Source organism: Tursiops truncatus, chromosome 1 (assembly GCF_011762595.2).
Source record: "Tursiops truncatus isolate mTurTru1 chromosome 1, mTurTru1.mat.Y, whole genome shotgun sequence".
Lineage (NCBI taxonomy): Eukaryota > Metazoa > Chordata > Mammalia > Artiodactyla > Delphinidae > Tursiops > Tursiops truncatus.
This window is the reverse complement of record NC_047034.1, coordinates 112,692,981-112,710,047: the sequence shown is the minus strand read 5'-3', so window position 1 is coordinate 112,710,047 and position 17,067 is coordinate 112,692,981. Positions and strand designations below refer to the sequence as shown.

The following is a 17,067-nucleotide window of genomic DNA, read 5'->3' as shown; positions in this document are numbered from 1 at the left end:
TTAAAGAATTTTCTAAAGATTGAATTTAGTATCTATTTTTGACATCACATGATTTCTTCCTGTATAGAAATATTCAATATAAACAACAGGCCAGCATTATCTTCTCAAATCTACATCTGCATAATTCTTTTTGATTTATATAAATCATATTTAAAATCATTTTGTAACAGGGCACTGGCAAGTAAACACTGAATAATTACATGAAATGTCAAAATTCATTAAAAAAAATATTTTTCAGGTTCCTTATTTGATTACCCATAAGTTTATTTTAAAATGATAAATGATAGTCTTCTGGGGATCCATATTATTTAAAAATAGTTTACATACTTTAATTTCTCAAACATTTACATTTTATAGCTAGCATTCTTTTCTCTGATTTTATTTTAACAAATTCAACTTTTCTCTGATTTTAACAGACTATAAATATTTTTCATGTTATTTCCATAATCTCTTTCCTTGAGACATGCCACTTCATATATAGCAGTAGCAGAGTATATTATAATGAATTATTGTGTTTCAATTATCATTAGATAATAAACAGGAAATTAGTTTTTCTTGCCGTGTATTCTACATTGTCTGAACAATTACACATACGTGGTTTGAATTTGGGTCATTAAATTAAGGTAGTAAGGTCATAGTACTAATTAAATTGGTGTCATAAATTACAGTCCCATAATGAAGGGGAACACTCTTTTAATGCACTAATAATCCTCTTTAGTTATATTGTAGATATGTGATTTTTGGTAACCAGGATATTTGGATAAGAGTGTGGATGGTGTAGTGCAGCACATCCCCATCATTGAACCAAAATAATTCAAAGAATGTATTATCCAGGTGATAGTTTGGCAACTTCTTTTTAATGTAGAATAGCTGGAGAGATTATGTGTTTTTATTGTTTAACCTAAACCAGAATTTCTTCATTGAATATCACTCAACAAAACCTTATCATTACCAAATCATTTCAGTACCTCTTTGAGATATCGAAGACATTTTAGTATGATTCTAAATTTGGATGCTAATTAAAAGAAAAAGAAAAGATTCTTTTCTAATGCACTTTTACTTATCACAAAAACGTATGCCTATTACATCATTGTTTGGTCTAGGACCTAAGTGATGGATTTCATAGTGACTTTAAGAATGCATTGTAAAGAGTTGCAATAAGTTGAAAACTTAAAGATTTAAATTATTCTTGAAAACAGAGATGGCAACATTCTATTATCAAGAAACTATGATGAGAACTTGGTTGAGAAGAAAAATCTCTGCAAATTGCTGTTCTAGTTTCCACATGCTCAAATTTATTTTTATTAAAATATATACAACCAATAAAGGCCTTTTAAAAATACAGTAAAAAAGATAAGTGTAGTTAAAAAATAACCATCATATTAATTAGAGGACAAAAAAATGAATAATGTTAGTAACAGCTTATACGATCAAAAAGTCAAGGTCAAACATCTCATGTTACACAATTTTAGATTATCAAATATTTTCAAAACTGTACCAAAGCAATTTTGTGTTTAAAAATACTAAGATCACATATTTCAGTTATCGTTTTATGCTGTATCATTAGGATAACTTCAATGTATTCTAATATGAAATATTAGAAGTGTTATATAATTATATCTTTGACTCACTTTCTAAAATGCAAAGAGGGCATTTGTGAATTTGTTTCCTGACTCTTAAAAGCCTTTTGCAAGTTTTGCCATACTACAGTGAACTATGACATGAATAATCAAAGTCATATTCTCAGAGGCACTAAAAATTCAATTTAAACTTGCGTGAAATTGCTATTTCACAAAGACTTGTGCTTTTAGGTTACTTTTAGTATAACAATTAAAAAAAAATTAAAGAAATTTCATCTGTTTTTTTTTTTTTTAAGAAGATGTTGGGGATAGGAGTTTATTAATTAATTAATTTATTTTTGCTGTGTTGGGTCTTCGTTTCTGTGCGCAGGCTATCTCTAGTTGTGGCAAGCGGGGACCACTCTTCATCGCGGTGCGCGGGCCTCTCACTGTCGCGGCCTCTCTTGTTGTGGAGCACAGGCTCCAGACACGCCGGCTCAGTAGTTGTGGCTCACGGGCCTAGTTGCTCCGTGGCATGTGGGATCTTCCCGGACCAGGGCTCGAACCCGTGTCCCCTTCATTAGCAGGCAGATTCTCAACCACTGCGCCACCAGGGAAGCCCCTCACCTGTATTGTTGACAGAGGTTTGCATGTATAGGAAAGGGACGAGGAGGCTAAATTTTAAACTACACACTTTAGTAAGAAAACATTTGGTTATGAGAATTTATGATGAAAAAATAATTATTATAAGAAGTCATAGACAGCTTTCTATAAAATGTGTGTTCTTATAGTTACACTTCCTGGTTTGACAGAAACATTGCTAGTAGGTCTATAAGACACGATTATAGAAAATCCTCAAGGTGCAGATATTACCAACAATTATGAGAATAATCTATGTGAAAGCAATAAAGACTGACTTTGAGTTGGGTAAGACTCAGTGGAGCAGTATTATGAGGGGCAACTTTTTTTCTTTTTTTTTTTTTTTTGCGGTACACAGGCCTCTCACTGTGTGGCCTCTCCCGTTGCGGAGCACAGGCTCCGGACGCGCAGGCTCAGCGGCCATGGCTCACGGGCCCAGCCGCTCCGCGGCATCTTCCCGGACGGGGGCACGAACCCGTGTCCCCTGCATCGGCAGGCGGACTCTCAACCACTGCGCCACCAGGGAAACCCGAGGGGCAACTTTTTTAACTCGCTTACTTTTGAGTATCATAATGGTATAAAAATTGTATAATCCTTTATACACAGTTAGACATATATAAACACTCTAAGCACACAGAAAGAGTCAAGCTACCAGTTGTTTCGGTGCATATTTTTAAGAAGTATTTATTACAAACTGATAGGTATTTAATAATATATGTGATCAGGTACTTCTAAATAATATCATTAAGTACAGCACACCATAATCATATTTATAATACAGTTTAAACTATCATTATTTTTGGAGACTGCATCTCTACATTTTAGATAGGGTTTCGCCTTCTTGGACCAAGATTTACTCAGCCTGGAGAGAACTGGGAGAAGAATTAAAAGCTTATTGGCAAAAAAAAAAACAAAAAAACAAAAAAGCTTATTGGCTTTCCCAAATGCTTTCATATGTTTATTCTCTCATGGAAAATGAGTTCTGATTTCTTTTCAGCCTACATGCATGGCAAAACTAAAATGAAAAACAATGCTAGGAACTTTCAACGAGTTCTAGTTAAGTCTGGGTATTCACATAATTGCTTTGATCTGCTCTAGAGCTTTAAAAGATTTATTTTCTAGAGTAGGGAAAGCGTTTCAGCACTAAGCAACACTGAACAGTAACAAAGAAAAGGGAACACAAAGTTTAGGATGAAATCTAGCTAATTTTATTTCTATTTCTGTATTAGAAACTAGAGCAGTTTCACATGTTTTTATTTGTTTTGTTTTAGAACTTTCACAGAGCTCTCTCATCAAAGGCAAAAGTAATGAATACAATCTATTCTCACTGGTAGTTCTCTACAGCTTGTAGCTCAAACTTCACACAATTTCTGATCCAGCATCAAGACCTGGATCCTCTCTCTGCCCCACCCAAGTCCACCTCCATGTGGCCCCTTTTAGAACTGGCTTACCTATATCCAATTTGCCAGGGTGGGGCATTGAAGAGGTTACTGTGTTCTACTGGCTTATACTAACCGCGATAGTTTGCAACCACGCCCATTTTCATACTTTTTCAGATTCGCTAAATTGGTACCCATACTATTAGCATTCATATTTGTATTTTGACAAGTACCTCATCACTTCCCTCTAAATGAAGATGCCTGGATGGTAAATAGCTTTAAAAATTAGCACAATTTCTGTATCAGAAATATGTGAATCCATTGAATAAAATAATCTTTAGTTTCATAAAGATGTTTAAATTAAAAACATGAGTTTCTACAGTTGGAAAAAACATGTATGGTTAAAATGTTTGAAGCCCATCAATCTCTCAAACCACATAAGCTAATGAGTTCCTTCTGTTTTCTTTGAATGAAATCACCATGCGTGGTTAGATGTTGATTTAACATAAAACAAATGGAAATGGGTGTTTCCTTTGTCCTTTGTAGAATTTATTTTTAAAAACAATTAGCAAGTATTATGAATAAGTCAATGATTTTGCCATTACTTAAATAATAGTACAGATTGTGTAGTTAAATTGATTGGATTGCAGGGAATGCATAACATATTCCAACTCCCCTTAGCTTGCTAACATCTGTGAACATTATTAAGTTTCTCATTTCATTTTTTTCTACCATAACACCTGTATTGTTATAAATTATGTTTTGAATTGTCATGAAGTGTCAGACAAATTATGTTTTCTGGATGTGTGTGTGTGTCATTTAAGTGTTCTTTTGTAATGGCAGGTTTGTGGCTAACAGCTTAATCTTGAATGTATCAATGCAATTAAAAGCTCTGTTTCAATTCTTTGTGGATGAAAAGAAGGTTGAAGCATTATTATGTGTAAAGTGCAAGGAAAGAATTAAAAATTCTTTAATATCTAAAACATTATCCTAGAGAAGAGATACATTTAGATATAATTATAAAAACAGCAAGCTTATTATATGCTTACGAAAAAAGTGTTGAACTCTTTGAACTCTATAAAATACATATACTATTGAGTTAAAATTAAAAACTTGTTTGAGGCATTTCCCACTCCCTATAGATTTAACCCACTTCTGACAATTTCTTTCCCCTCCCATGCATCCTCCTTTTTTTGTAGTCTCTTCAGGAACATAGTGGAGAGTGACTCAATTATGTCCTGAGCGTCAAAGTGCATCAGACCTAAGAAATGAAGACAGTGGGTTCTTCCTGAGATTCTTTCTGAGAGAGTTAAATAAACAAGTAAATGAGCCAACATATGGGCAGCTTAATTCAGGCAAAATTTTCTATTGATTACTTACTAAACTTACTAAATAAAAACGTCAGCCCAAGTTCTGCCTCCCCAAAGAAAATAGCATTAAACTGATCCATGCACTCATTGGGACTTCATGAGAATCATGCCTAGATGAATGAAAAATCTTCAAAGATGAACAAAAGAAAGGGCTAAAATTTTTCGGTAAATGCAAATTATTATCAGTTTGACATATCTTGGCTTACAATACTGAATAAAATAATTTTAAATTCCAAGGGAGACTGTGATATAAATGACCACTGAGGTCTGAGAATTCTATAAGTCTTCCTTCTTTTCAACTACTTTAAAGAAGCCTGATTTAGTTTTCCTAGGTAGATCTGTCGTATGTATAAATTTTGACAGATGTAAAAACGAAATAAGGTTTCACACTAGCTCTGCATAAGTGTTTTTTTTTTCTAGACTAGTTTATATCCTGCACCGATAATATTTGAATTATGTTATCTAAGAAATTCCAAATGGAAGTGTTCATGTAGTTTAAAGCACCAATGCTCTATGTGGCTCCTCTTATCTTTTGTATTGGTGAGAATGTTAAAACATCAATACATTAAGTAGAAAAAAATTTGATCATCAAGGATTCTTCTTTGAACCTGAGAATTATAATGAATCAACCAAAAGAGCATGTTTCAGTTATTTGCACATATGTACTTTTAACTTGATTTTTTACAAGTTGAGAGAAAACTTGACTAATGGCTGGATTTACCTTAGTACTACAAATATCTGGCTTTGTGACAAAATATAGGTATTTAGAGTCTTCATGTCTTTTGAACAATCTTCTGTTGACATTTTAATAACACTGTTGTTTGAAATGATTTCTGACGTATGATGACTGCAACATACCCACAGCAACAAAAAGTACATATTGTTTCTGAAAGCGAAGCAGCTCAAGTTTCATCCTATTTTCTAGAGATTTTAAGTCTTGGAGAATCAGTTTTTCTTGAAAACCAATGCAAACAAGCTTCTTTAATTGATGCCTTCATTCATTAGTATAAACAGTGGTTTAGACATACATTTTAGTTCAGAAATTTTGTAATTAAAAAAAAATCCAGGTTTGATTTTACTCGTATGCAAAGGACACAACTGGCTTTCGAACATTTTTCAAGCACGATTTTCTCCGACGTGGTCTATTCTCTTTAGTTTAGGTCCATCGTAGGCGCTGTCTGGCTGTTTGCTAACACTACCAACAGAGAGGCGCAAGGAAGTGTGGTCAGAGGACAAGAGCAAAAGCAGTTTCAATGTAAGGAAATGAGGGAAACAGACCTAAACAGCACGATGAATGCACTTGCGAGTAGAGCCTTGTAGTCTCCTTTCCTTCCTTTGCTTGTCCTGGTGGGTTTAATCAAAAACAAACAAAACGCTCTTGTGAAATATAGTCAATAAAGTCAAAGTTTGGCTAGCTCTCTGTAACTACAAAGAAAAAGTCATCGCAATTTAAAAAAAAATGTAACTTTCATTAACGAGCCCGCCGGAAATCTCAGGTATCAAAGACGCATTAACCATGGAGCGTCCCCCGCGCGCCCCAGCCGGACGGAGGCAGCCGAGGCGAACAGACGTTCTTTCTCCTCCGAGCAGTCACACAAAAGGAGGGCCGCGGAAACGAAAAGTTTAGGGGCCTCCGGCTCGCCGCGCGGAGAAAAGAGAAAACCTGGAGACGGGGTGGGTAAAAGACGCATCCTGAGCGCCTCTCCGAAGTGCTGGCTAGGAGAGAGCTCCTGAGCCTGGAAGGGAGAGGGGAGGAGACCCCGAGTTCCGGGCCAGCCCCCTGCCCCCGCCTCGGAGGCCGGAGCGCCGCGCTCTCCCAAATACCTTTCACCCCGTTCCAGAAATAAAATAAATGTTTTTAAAGTGCGTGTGTGTGGACAGGATGGACAGCGCGCGCCGCCGGAGCGCGCGGAGGACCGAGCGCGCAGTGAGTGGAGTTTGGGGAGGTGGGGCTCGGGATGGAATGGGTGTGTTGACGCTGGGGTCTGGATGCGGAGCCCCGAGACCCGGGGGGGCGAGCCGATGGGGAGGGAGAGGAGGGGCGCTAGCCACCGCAGGCCGCCTCCGAGGCGCGTTCAGCGGCCGTGCGCGCGCGTGCCTCGCCGCCGCCGCCGCCGCCGCCGCCGCCCGGACAGCCCTGCGGCCGCCCCGCCGGCGGAGCCGGGGCCGGCCTGTTCTCGGGCGGCTGCTGGGCCACCGCCACCCGAACAGCTCGAACCCGTAAGTGTCCCCTTTCGCTCCCCTCCCCCTTGCTCGGGTGCACCACCGACGCAGCTGCTCAAATGGGGTGGAAAATGGCCATTGGGCGGCAGTGAGTTATAGATTATCTGCTCCACGTTTTGTACTTAGCTGCCTGTAATCTTCTTTTGAGTTTGCCTGAGCCCCTTGCTGGAAAACTCAGGAGGGAGAGGTTTGGTCTTTGCCGCTGTACAAGTTAATATGTTTATATGATTAGGCGAACTCGCGGGGGTGGGGAGGTGGAGATCTGGGGTGGAGGAGGTGTTGGAAGAGGAGGAGGAGGAGGAGGAAGAGGAGGAGGCTGGGAGGTGACTCCAGTTCAGACCTCGCGGAGAGTCTGTGTCAGGACTTCGCACTCCCCCGTCTCTCTCCCTCGCTCCCTCTCTCTCCCTCTCTCTCCCTCACACTCTCTCCGCTCACACACTCACACACGCAGAGGTACCGGAGCGAAATTGGGAGCTTACTGGAGAATCCTTGGGATCGTTGCGGGGGGGGCACCTTCCCTCCGTTGCTGCGCGTCGCGTGTCTCGTCCCTACACCTCCCCGCTTCCCCGAACCCCAGTCCTCGCCTTCAGCCAGTCTTGGGGCAGCGGCCACCGCTCAGCCTCGGCCCGGAGACCCGAAATGTGAGGAGGGGCCGCTGCAGTCTCCCGCCCCAGGCCGCAGGGTCGGCTCGAGGGATGCCAGCCGGCCGGCGCGGACGGCGGGCTGAGGGGCTTCGCCTGACGAACTGAGTTGGCCTCGCGCCGCCAGCGTCTGCCCGCCCCTCCCGCGTCTGCAGCTCGGAGGGGACTCCCAAGTCTGCGCACCTCTGTCGAGCTTTTTGCCTCTGCCACCCCTTTCGCTCTGCTTCCCGAATTTCTTATCTTTCCGAGGGAGCGTGCGGTCTGGGGGCGCGTGCGCGTGTGCAAAACACCCCTCTCGCGGAGCGGCGTGTGGGAAACTGCAGGAAAATGTTGACCTAACCCCAGGAGCCGCCCGGCGCTGGCTGCTTGGCTGGAGGAGGAGGCGGCGGCGGCGGCGGCCAAGCAGGAGGACGCGCCGAGCCACGGCGCTGCTTCCCGCTCGGACTCGGCGGCCGGCGACCCGCTCGCGGCCGGCCTGGACCCTCGCCGGCCCGGGTGGCCGCTGCCCTCTGCGCCTCTCTCCGCGCGGCCCCCGCGCCAGACGGCCCGCCCCCGGGGGCGCGCTCGCAGACCGAGGTAAGAGCCGTGGGAGCGAACAATGTGCCTCTGTGCCGGGCTACGGAGACCTGTTTGCTTTGCGCCTCCCGCCCTGGGGTGGATGCTGGAGGTGGAGGGAGCCGCGGGTGAGTTGGGGCTCGGCTGTTTGTTTATGTTCGGCCGGGCCAAGGGGGAGACCCGCGCCGGCTCGGGTTGCTCGCCCCCTCCTCTTCCTCCCCCTCCTCGGAAATCGAGCCGCAGAACTCCCCTTCCCGTCCAGTCTGCTGCTGCTTCGCCCTGCGAGCGTAGGGACGCTCACTTGGCTGTAGTCTAGTTGCAGGGGGCTCCGGGAGGAGAGGGGAGGGTAGGATTGGGTTCGGCATGTTTTGATTTACTGAAAGCCTGGGTCAGAAGGTGCCGTTCGCTTTTTCACAGCCCGTCTCGGGAGGGGGAAGGTGGGGCGCACCCTCGGTGGGGCCGGAGGCCGGGAGGTGAGCGCGCCCCCGTTCCCCCGCCTCAGCTGCCTGCAGACCCGTCCCGGGCTGTGAGTGGAGCGGGGAGGCCGAGCGCTGGGAGAGAGTTCTGGGCAAGTGAACGGGGGTGGGGTGGGGGGATGGGGGGATGGGATGAGTTGTTGCGGGTGGTTTCTTCTCGTCGGTTAGGTGGCGTGGAGAGGCGAGGATGTCAGCAAAGCGCAGCCAGATGTGGCCGGGCCAGCACTGTGGCTGGCAGCGATTAGGGGCGGCGCAGCGGGGCCGGGCACCCGGCAGGCTCTGGGGAGGCCGAGTGCCTCCCGCGCCTGCAGTGAGAGGGCAGCAGCGGGCCGCGCTGGGCCTGCGGGCGAAGTTATGGGGTGTGGGCTTCTGGGCTTGGCGCTGGGGCTGCGAGTCTCTGGAAGCCTGGTCTGTGGGAGCCGGGTGCCGGGTGGGGTGCGACGGGGGAAAACGGCGTGGGAGTGGCGCGAGGCCGGGGAGGCCACCCCGCGCCACCGGCGCTAACCGAACGTGGGCTCGTTGCTTGGCTGGGGCTACACGACCCTCTGGTGGAGAGGCGGGGGCGAGGGAAGCGACGAAAGCGCCGCAGCGCTGGGGAGGCACTCCTGCGAGAGTCCTTCGCTTGGGATCTGGAAAGTTTGTTCCTTTCGCCAGACTGCGGGGCTTGGGTTAGGGGAAATCGCTGGAAGCTTTACTTTGTGCCAAAGTGTCAATGAGCGGCGGCTAAGGAACGTATGTCTCTATTCATATTTATTTTTGTATCCTGTGCTCACTCCGTCCCCTGAAAGCGTAGTTGGAGGGGCAAGTCCTGCGGTGTCCGTCTTCTTTCCCCATCTTCTGTGGACTCCTCCCCCCTCATCCTTTTCCCCTTCTCTGGCCCCCCATTCCGTTCTTCCTGATGCAAACTGTGGTCTCAGATTCAGACCCGGGAAATGTTTTCCTCCTGTTTCTTGAAAGGTGTCAGGCTGCTTAGCAGCTTCTCCAAGCAGCCTGGGAGCGTCTGAGCCGCAGCCACCAGCCATATGGTTCCCGTTACAAAGGCCAGGTTCTTAGGCACTCTCCTCCTCGCCCCCGCCCCCAATTCTTAAATTTTCTTCTGCATTCTTTACACTATGTGTACTTCTCTCTTCCTGAGGCGTACATTTAACGGACGTTGGTTGGTCCATTCATTTCCCTGGCAGTGTTTGTCTGGAACGGGCCCCACCGAGTTTGCTCTTTGCTCAACTCGAGTTGCACAATGAGGAAAAGTCACATCCGTTTGGTAAATGATTGCCTGTTGGGATGTCTCTTACTAAATCAAGTTTGATCTTGGGCAAACCTTAAAAGACAGGCACTCAGGAGGCAATCTGCCTCCATAGCAGAAAAATAGAATAGTTTGTGTGGTGTCTTTGGCAACATTCCCAGTTGTGATGGAACTCTTGACCTAGGTAAAAGGTAACTTTGTAACTTAACTTTAGTATCTAAGAAAATCTACTTCTGTTCAGGTGTGTTATGGAACTTTTTGTTGTCCCTCCCTCCACCCTCCAATGCATTTATGCATAATAGAATACTGCAGAACAAATGTTCTGTTGTTTAGTTTCTTCAGACATTCCGATTCTCTCCTTTTGTTACTTGCCTCTAAAAGAGGTGCCATTTCACATCATTCTGCACAAATTGTTTGAATTAATGCAAGTGTGAATTCTTACCGTTTGAAGGGGACCATTAGCATATCAAAGGTTTCTTAGCTTCAGCTCAATTGAGAAAACTTCAGCCTGTCTTCCATTTGCTTCCAAGTGGAGGCCCAAAGGGCAATGAGAATTGTAAAGGGTAAAAATAGGGAGGTGGATTCAGGCTGTGTTTCTGAACTTTTACTGTTTTGTAATTATGTGAGGGAAAAACATTGTCTCTTGCTGTGGAGCCCTTCCAAATGGAAAGACAATTATCTTCTATTGATAAATGGTTTGCTCCTAGAAAAAGAGTGACCTTTTATTTTATGATAGTCACTGTTGCCTGTCTTGTGGTCCCTTCAGTGGAAGAGAGAGTGAGAGAGCTTTTCCTTCTAACTTAATACATTTCTAGGGCCTACACTTTGTTATATTAGTAAAATGGCTGAGAAAGTCTTTTAATTAATGTATAAAACAATAGAAATCTTGTAATAAGAGGACACTTTTATACCTAGGAAACTTTATTTTTAATATACTTGTTAAATTAATAGGTAAAAAAAAGTCAGTGGAGAGTTTTGACTATTAAAAACTCAACATGGACTTGTTAACGCAACTTCTGTTGCCAGTGTAAGTTTGAAAAAGATTTCTAAGCGATACTCAAATTTTTCATGAATTTCATATGGAGATAATTGTTTGAATATTGATTGTTTTGTCTCAAAATTTTTGTATTTTACCTAACAGTAAACTCTAGAGGTCAGCTTAAAGGAGGTTTTTCTTAATATATATAGCTAGAGTATACTAATGCTGTTTTACATTTGCAGAGAGATACGTTCTCTGAATTTCTTTTAACAACTCAATATGCATGAATGAAGAAACAAATAACAAGTACTTGGGTCATTTGGGTCATTTTATGGCAAGCAGATGGGTCAAGGGAGAACTTTTATCTTCAACTTCTGGGGAAATATTGGTTTTATTTATTTAGCTTTAGATTTCCTAAAACCTATTTTTAAGATGAAAGTGAATCTCAGGGACGGTTTGGAGATTTGTAAGCGCATATTTTTTATAGTTTTACCTTTGATGGTTGGTTGATTTTGAACGTGAATTGATATCCCTTCATTAGAGGGTTCTTTTTTACACATGTTCAGAACTCCTTTTTTTTCTTTTAAAAGTGAAAATTAATAAAAAGTTTTGGAGGGAAAAATAATCATTAATCACCTAACATTTTTAGTCTTCAGTGTAATAGGATAATACTTTTTTTCAGATTAAGATGAGGATTTTTTAGTGGCATTCAAATTGTATCTTATTACCCTGAAATCATTTTATGATAGTTTATTTATCTGATCTCTTCAGTTGTCTAAGAACTGCTTTCGAGGTAAAAAGGCTCACATTGATGTAATTGCTATTATTGCACTTAAGTTGCTGTTAACTAGTCTGCTTTGAATGCAGAGTGCTATAAAGAAAACACATTATCCTTTAGAGCTATTAGTGATGATCTAAAAATTGTCTTGAAAACATTGCTCTTCATTTTATATGATGGTGATCATGAATTCCGCAGATCTCTAAAGATGTAAAATGCAGTGAAAAGATTTTTCAACATTTAGATGACAAAATTGGACTACTTAGAGAAAAAAATTAATGTGTTTTAGAAGCACTTCAGCTGCCATTTTCAGTCACTGGGTTACTATGTGTTGGCAACAGAAAACAAATTTAGAAATGCAGATAGCTCTGGGAGCAGGTAGTTGGGGAAATCAGAATATTGAATCATGTGGGGTAAAACAAACCAATTACTTGAGGTTTTGACTTGAAGATTTCCACTAAATGTAATTTTTTCCAGGCTTTTGACTCTCTGCTTTATTAATGGACTAACGTCAAAGCAGAAAACAAAACTTCCAAATGTTATAAAAACTAGTATAAGTATACAGATCTCACATGGAGTACTACAAGTCTTAATTTAAGACAAGCAGTTGGAGTTTTTATTGCTGCAATTTTCACAATGAGCAGAAACGTTAACACCAAGCTTCTGGGCGTTTCCTTTCTTAAAATTATCAAGAGGAGAGCTTTAAAACTAAGGTTTACTTGGGGTTAGAACTTTATTTGATGATTATTGGAGCTTTCTGTGTTTCATTAAAATTTTTAAAATAGTATTTTAGTGTCTTAAGTAATATAGGAATATATGAGCTAAGATTGAAATGTTAGGAAGGTCAGAAGGTAACTAGAAGTCTGCACACCATAGTGATAAAATGTTATTGCTCTATTTTCTATGAAAATATTTATTTGGCCTAACTTTTGTAAATAAATATTCAGTAACACTGAGCTTACTGTCAAGTGTAGTATGAGATGAAGAGAGCGTTACAGTGTATTTTATTCTAAGGTATGAGCCAAACCCTACCTGATAGAAATCTGTTTTCATTTTAATAAGAATCCGTACCACTTGCACAGATTAACTGTACATAGATTAGGAATGAAATGCAGTTTTGGAAATTTGAAGAATTTAGTGTCATACAGGATTGCTATTTAAAAATAGTAACTTTAGCTGCTAGACTTGGAAAGGACTTAAAATCTTGTTTGTGTTTTGGTTGTATCAGTTACTAAGGTAGTTCGTTTAAATATTAGTTCACATTACCTAAATAGATATCTGTTTTGTAACTATTTTCAAGAAAGATTAAAACATTTCTATTTTAAAAATAGATTATGGTCATAGCTTGGTTAACTTCTCTCTTACATAACACTAATTAGTCTGTAGTCCCACCCAAATATTCATCTCTTCAAATAATTCTTGATTGAAGGTTGAAAGGTTGAAAAGTATTTAATCACCCAGATTACTGTAATTAGACTTGATGTTATCAGAAAAATTGAAACCGTTATCTAAAATCTTTCTGCTACTCAAGATTGGTCAAGTAGTGATTATTATTTTTTAATGCTTTAAGAAAAAGGTTAAGGAAATGGGTTAATTTAGAGATAGTTAATTATTGGAATTACGGAAGTAGAATCCTAAAATAATGTCATTTTTCTTGACCTGGTATGATAACTTTTAAAGGAGTAACTATAACTAGGATCTAATTCCTAAATTTTATTCACGACTGCGATGTGGTATTTTGAATTTAATATATAGGTTTTGTTAAATATATGTTATAAACTATAAAAATACCTTAAATGCTATTCTGATGTATACTTAGGTATTGTTTTGAGTGGATCATTGTGTCGTATAAGGAAAGGTCCTAAACAACCAAAAATACCTAAAAAATCTTTTTTAGATCATTTATCTGATGGACTTAATGTAGGCTATAATTTATAGACACTTTCCAATATATTCTTACCAACAGTTTTTAAAAAGCTGTTTCTTACCAAAAAATTCCCTTATTTTGTAAATAAAAATTACCTTAAAAAAGAGGTAGAGCAAATGAAAGAACCAAGTGCTTAACACCTGCAAGTAAAGTGCAGCTTATAGCAAAATGCTATTGATTGCTTTGGAAGCACAGAGCAAGTTTAAATACAATTTGTTTAATTACAACAAAAATGCAGTTTTATAAAGTAATACAGTTTGTCTTTGCAAAGGATTTTATGCATTGTGCAGTGGTAAATAAAATCCCATCAGTTGTATAAATTTGTTCAATTACCAGAATGGCTAAAAGAAAAATAATCAATTTACTTTGAAAAGCAACAGAAATTAGATTACCTTGGTTGGTAGGAACTTGCTAGTGTAGTGTCTAAATTGCTTAATAATATCGAAAGTTACCATGTTTCACAGTGTAAGGATATTGGCACCTGTTTTTATATGCATACATCTTGTTTACTTGGGGACTTTGGTTATGTGAACATGTTTTCTTTTTCTTTCCATTTTTGTTTTTATGGGAGCTATTGCATGACATAGTTGCTTTTCTGGATTTCTAGAATTCGTAATCAGTTGACATTTCAGATCAGTGTAGTGAAAAATCAGATGTAATTTTATGAATCAAAAGGAACTAATCCATCAGTAGGGATAGCTAGGTTATAATCAGCCAAAGAAACACATATTCAAAATTTTTACTGACTGTAGAATTATACGGGACTCTAAATCTTAAATTCTTATAGTAGTAAAGTGGCATGGAATTCATCGGAGCAGATAGCTGGGCACCTGTTTCATTACCACCTGGATTCATTCCGGCACCCAGATTTATCCAAGTGCAAGAACAGGCACAACTGCCTCTCACAGCTACCCGGCTGTTTTTAGGTCATGAAGTCAACTTCCTGGAATTTCTGGGGAAACCAGTTGAAAAGGGAGGACAAATGTCACTTTAAATAGAGATGTTTAAATCAGATTTTTGCCTGAGGGTAAAATTTAGGTCTGTTTTAGCCCGGATGTAATGTCTCCCTCTACAGAGCACAGCATTAATCACGACCTGACAGGAAAACGTATGCTGAGCAAAACGGGCCCCTGTTGGTCTTGCCATTGATTTTTTTCCAATCTGTGAGGAGTACATTATAAACATTAAAATTCACACACAGGGATTAAACCTTAATCTCTGAACTTCAGTAATGAAATGAGTTGCTTAAAAGAAGCCTACTTAAAGCTGAAGATTCTTTGGGAGACGTTTTTTAAAGGATAGATTCAATACTTCAATAAAAATAGAAATATAAGATTAAAAAGCAGGCAGGTTAAGCAGAAGTTAACTTCCTGAAATAATGACCAGATCTTAATTCTGTTTTAAGATGCGTGAAGTAACTTCAAAAAAATTGTTTAATCTGGTAGCTGAAAAAAGAAACAGGGATAAAACTATTAGTTCTTAGACATGAGAGATAGGAGAAGTTGAAAAGGCAGTTAACTTTAGACTTAGATCAATTCAAACACATACTACTTTGCCAGAGCAAAACCAGATACAACCCTGTGTCTTTCTCTAGATGAATAACAAAAACTTTAGCCATTGTAGTAGCAAAGAAGAATGCACTGTGAGATTCCTACTAAAAGAGAAAGGATTTAATTTTGTTCTTTCAGTTATTAGATAATACTCTTTTAACTCCTTTCTTGGTCGAATATATACACACATGTACTTACTTACATAAGCATACACTTTTGACTATTCTGTTTCTCTGTATACATCAGTATTTATTAACAGCTATTGGCTAAAAATTAGCACAGGTGCAAGTTTAAAATGTAATGTATGATTAAGGTACCTGTTTTTAAACTGATTCTGAAAATGATATGACTTACTTGATCTCTGTTTTGTTCTCAAAGGTATTTCCTGCCTTTGGACCATGAAATTCCTGTGCTGTGCACACTTTGCCTCATTTTGTAGGTGTTTTTACATCAGTCCATACCTCAAACAGATTATTGCACTGGATTTAGATGACATAATAATCCAACCCCAATTACTGTCAAAAATGGTTCTTGGCTGTCGGGGGCGGTCTAGGTGACCTTGCATTTGACTAATGCTTTCTCTTGTAGAGGATAGTAAATAGTGTTTATCTGTAGAGAGAGGAAAAGAGAATCCCTGTTTTCTTTATAACGTGAGCTCTAATTTTAATCATTTATTCTTAAAATAAAATAGTATGACACCACTTCATATAATGGGTGAGTGTTTACAAGATTTTCAATAAGGTCTCTAGTTGATAAAATATTTCTGTTTTATGTAGATTATATTTACTTAAGCAGTTGTCAACTGCAATTTACTACATGAAAAAATCATGTTGAAAGCTATTTTCCCTGTGTCTTTACTTTGAAGAAAAGTATTTCTGTTTGGAATTGTTATTTCTTTATTCCACTGGTATCTTCCCTGAAGAAATTTTATTCCTCTGCTTTAAAAGCCTACCATTTTTTTACTGTTTATTACTGTGGTTATTGATAAGAAATTACAGAACACATTTTTTATATAGCATGTTCTTTACTCTTATTAATCTCAGGATGCTTATGGTATGTATTAAATCTTAAAATTCTTGGCTTTTCTGTGGTTAATGTCCAAGACAGTTTGGAAAATGTTAATTTTGGTGATGTAAGCTTATGCATTTGTATCCCAGTGATTGCACGTATTTTCGTAGAATTTGATAAAGGCTTAGTGTATTAAATGAAGAATTGATCCATTTTATATATCTTGTTTTCCATTTCAGAAGAGATGGACGTAATTCTAAAACACATGATTTTGCTTCATATTCATCAACAAATAAAAATTACACTAAAATTATGATACGCTAGATATTTTCACTTTTACTAAGGACACTTTACTGTTTTTGTCCTTTTCAAAGTTCTGTTTGTCATGTGAAAGATATTTGACTATTAGGTGCTTCCTCTTGATAACATCATTGATGATGAATAATGGGACGTCCCCTCCCTTTGTTTTTTCTGCTGCAAATGCTTTGTCACCCATAGCCTTGATGGAAGCCACTTTTTATATTGCCTTTGGTTTTTAAACTGGGTCTGCAGCCTGAATATTTAAAAGTATAAGTGAAATAAAATTTTATTTCTTTCTTGTAAGTAAAAAGCTCACTAAAACCGCTGCTTATTATACGTTGCTTTTCCCATTAACCTTATTTTCTTTGTTTAATTGGAAAAAAGAAATATAATTGATATCTCTATATTTCTGTATGTTTTAGTATGAAAGTTAGCATATC

The 17,067-nt window shown here is 39.8% G+C and overlaps 1 protein-coding gene across 12 annotated transcripts in view; it reads left to right on the top strand.

Annotated features, from left to right (window-relative positions):
- Window positions 1-17,067, top strand: part of ADGRL2 (adhesion G protein-coupled receptor L2) — a 271,627-nt gene that overhangs the window by 85,061 nt on the left and 169,499 nt on the right. Inside the window, exon 1 of one of the 12 annotated variants that reach the window (XM_073787967.1) lies at window positions 6,653-6,874. The exons of 8 other annotated variants lie outside the window; for them this stretch is intronic. The gene's annotated coding sequence lies outside the window, so the exon portion shown is untranslated. Of the gene's footprint in view, window positions 1-6,652; window positions 6,875-7,033; window positions 7,168-7,672; window positions 8,388-17,067 lie in introns of those variants that run through there. 3 more of the 12 variants (XM_033864333.2, XM_073787973.1, XM_033864328.2) reach the window with 3 other exon arrangements.